The following is a 4,083-nucleotide window of genomic DNA, read 5'->3' as shown; positions in this document are numbered from 1 at the left end:
TCTTCCAATGTAATAACAATGATTATACTACTTAAGTTATTTTATTTATTCAGTACCACAAGACAACTGAAGGAACACATTAAAGAACTAGAAAAATAATATTAAAAATCCATCTAGAGGAACAGTGATGATTATCAAGGGATATTATGGGGATAAATGACAGGGAACAGGGTCTAGCATTATCAGATCTCAAAATATACCACAAAAGAGTAATATGAAATTATTTGGTACTGGTTAGAAAATAGAAATGTTTATTAGAGGAACAGAGTAGGAACGTAAGATTCAAAAGCACACAATAACAGTTTCATAGAGGATGATAAGTCCAAAGATCCCTATAACTCATGCCAAAATTTACTGTTTAACAAAAACTTCTAGGAAAAGTGAGAAGTAGTTTGAAATAAATTAGGTTTCCGCCAATATATAATGCCATTTACCACAATAAACTTCAAATGGATACTATACATGACCTAGATTTGAAAGGTCATTTCACTGGAGAAGAGAGCCTAAGAAAATAAGTGATATGAAGAATAACTGAAATTAAAATGGACAAATTCAATTATGTAAATTTTAAAAGATTTTGCAGCAATAAAATCAATTTACTCTATCCTTTCTAAAATTAGGAAAATATTATTTAGTGAGGAAAAAATATAATTTCCTCTGATAAATATCTGATATCTAAGATATAAGCTATTTTTACCATGCCAATCGAGTAAATATCTTTTGTTAAGTTCTAATTGTGTCTAGTGAGTGACTATTCATGGGAAGCACACTGGTGTGAGTTGATGAGCTATAGTTTTAGGTATAGCTACCCACAAAGTACTTCCTGAACTTCAAGGTACCTCTCTTGGGTTATATTCCACGGTTATGATCTTTTTTTTAATGTTAAGCAATCAATATTCTTGTGACTTTTTTTGTTTTTTATTGTTTTTTAAGCAAAAATCATGAAAGAATTTTTAATGTCTAGCTGTTGGGAAAGTGGTGTAAGCTTTTTCAGCAAATGAGAGAGCAAGGTAACCCAGAAGGAATACTGTTTTTGTTGTCACAGTCATGGCTGACTTTTCATGACACCATTTGGGGTTTTCTTGGCAGAGTGGTTTACCATTTGCTTCTCCTGTAGATCAAGGCAAACAGATGTTAATTGACTTGCCCAGAGTTACACAGCTACTTGGTTTATGAAGCCATATTTGAACTCGGGTCTTCCTGACTACAGGCCCAGCAAGCTATCACTGAGCTACCTAGCAACTGCCTAGAGGAGAGAATATTACAAAAGTAAATTAAATATAATGAATCAAAACAAAAGATTATAGTAATTTATAATAAACCATTGTAAAGGTAATACTATATAAAGATCTGGTCTACAGTACAACTAACTAAAAGGAAATCATTTGCAATAATAATTCACCAAATGCATGGTATTTTTAAGTACATCATCCCAGATTATATTCTAAACAATATAAGTAAACACTTATTATTTGCTTGTTTTTTCATCCCTTGGTTGTTAATTAAATTAACATTATTGGGGAGTAGTCTGAAGTTATGTTGTAGTTTCTGCAAATTTTTTAATGCCTCAAACATGTATATAGGCACAGAATTAAGTGGGAAATTGAAATTCTTATCTGATTAATTCAGCCTAAAATAACTTTCAAATTATACAAAAGTTTTTTTTTTTCTTGAGTCTCCATTTTTTTCTAGGTATATTTCTAGGTAAGCAAAGAAATACTACTTATTTATTTCTTCCAGCATTCCTAGCTAATAGTCTGTTTCTCTCTTCCCAGTTCCACAAGGCACAGTTATACATCCCCAAAGTCAGTGATGGAAGAAAAATGGTCATTTGCTGCTTTTGTGGAAATGAAGCCAAATTATTCAAGTTTTCATAAACTTGTGGAGAACCTCTCTGCACATCTCAGTGTGACCAGGGGGGTTGGAGAAGTAGGCTATTTAACCATTATCAACAACAACAACAATACCCCAAAACTACATTGTCTCTTGTTCTGATATAGAATGCTTCAATGTTACCCACACTATCTCAATTTTCTAGTAAGGTTTAGGTATGGAGGTGTACCCAAGCCAGGAGTTTATTGCTAAGCAGGATCTCAATTCTATATTTGGTCAGGTAATACACAATTTTATTAGTTATATAGGCTATTTTTTTTCCTAACAAGTTAACATGTTTTTTCCCCAATTTTTAAGTAATTTCTATCAATTTTACTGCAGTAATACAGAGGTTTCAGATACATTTCAGTGCAGATTAATCATCTTTTCTTTCATTTCCCCCTTTCTTTGCACAGACATAGGGTCAGCTCATATTTCAGTTTCATATTATACTACAATACCTTGCTATAGAAAGTAATCAAATGACCTAGGTTTGGATTCCGTTCCTGCTATTTACTACCTTCCTGACCTTGGACAAGTCACAACCTCTCCCTGACCTTCAATTTCCTACTCTATAAATGATCACATGGGATCAGATGACATCTAAAGTCTCTTTGAGCCTTAAATCCTAAGATCCTATTATTCCATGGTTACAGTCCTTTTTATGTGCTAAGTCATCATCATCCTTTTTAAAGCAAAAACTACGAAAGATTGCAAATTCACATAATGCCTAGCTGTTGGCAGGTAGGGTAGACTTTTTCATTTAATTTTTTGGCCAGCTGTGCAGAATTCATCCTCAAATGCTCTATTAAGAACAGATTCTAGGAGAGGTTCCCCTGAAGCTTCCTCATCTAATAAAGGTTTACTTCCAAAGGAGCTTATTCTGAACCCATTCAGTATGACCCCCTTGTGTATGCCAGATGTTAACATGAGCACAATATTTTCAATGTAATTCTGAAATTCACCTTTCCAATGGGATACTTTATTTTCACTTTGTGTCTGTAGGCTATGAAAACCTGGAAAGAGGAAGTGAGAAGAGTGTAAGGTAATGTGCTTCTCACTAAATCATCAAATAAAAGATTAGAAAAAGAATTTAATGTGACACTTCAGCTATCCTGTTCCTTAGTATTTTGCCTGCTCATCTAAAATTTGGTTTTGAAATAAAAAGAATGATAACAGCTCACATGTTTATAGCACTTCAGAGTTTATAAAACATACCTCTCATACAATAAATAGGTAATTTAAAAAATGTTATTTTCCCAATTTTGCGAATTATGAAATTGAAGGTCTCAAAGAATGAATTCCTAATCCAAGAGAACATACTTAGTTGTGATTAGAGTCAGCCAGTCCTTTTACTTGGGAGGATTACAGAGTATCCAAAAATATTCTTCAATTTGATTTTCATGTTGGAAGAATGGTTACATAGTGGTTGCCCTGAGATAAATATATAAAGTACTTTGAAAATCTTAACATGATAAATATATGCTTATATATGTATTAAGAGTAGATAGTTGGCACAGTGGATATAGTTCTGGACTCGGAGTCAGGAAGACATGAGTTTATATCTGGCCTCAGACACTAGGTGTGTGACCCTAGGTAAGTCACTTAACATGTGTTTGTTTGCATTGGTTACCCCAGCTGTAAAAGATAATTGAGATGAATAAAAAGCACTCAGTACAGTGCCTGACACATAATAGTTGCTAAACAAATGCATATTACCTTCTTGCACTCCCTAACAGACACCACATTAGGCTCTGGAGATATGAAGGAATAACCAAGCCGTCCCTGCCCTCAATGAGCTGGCTTTATACTAGGAAAACCAAAAAAAAAAATCTGCCATTTCATCAGCATTGCTATTCTCTCCTCTATTCAAATAAAAAAACCCTTATGACTTTGTAGTTGATTACCTGGGATCGAAGAGGCTGTTGGGTTGGATAATTAGACATTTACTGGTCAATTAGATTGACTTATCAGAGCATAAATTTGTATAGAAACTCACCAATATGGTTTCATGGATTTCTTTAACAGTTACATTTCTTTTTTAGGAGTATGAGTGGAGAAGGGTTGTAGTGACTACTATTCCAACATGGTATTTAGAATGATCAAGAGGGCTTTGTAATAAAGAGTAGAAATATCTATATTTATGTAATAAGTATCTACATTAAAAAATATAGATTGCTTGCAATATCAAATTATAGTGTTGGAGAATTG

This window comes from Dromiciops gliroides, chromosome 3, assembly GCF_019393635.1.
Source record: "Dromiciops gliroides isolate mDroGli1 chromosome 3, mDroGli1.pri, whole genome shotgun sequence".
Taxonomy (NCBI): Eukaryota; Metazoa; Chordata; class Mammalia; order Microbiotheria; family Microbiotheriidae; genus Dromiciops; species Dromiciops gliroides.
The sequence above is the reverse complement of the archived record's forward strand: the minus strand, read 5'-3'. Positions refer to the sequence as shown.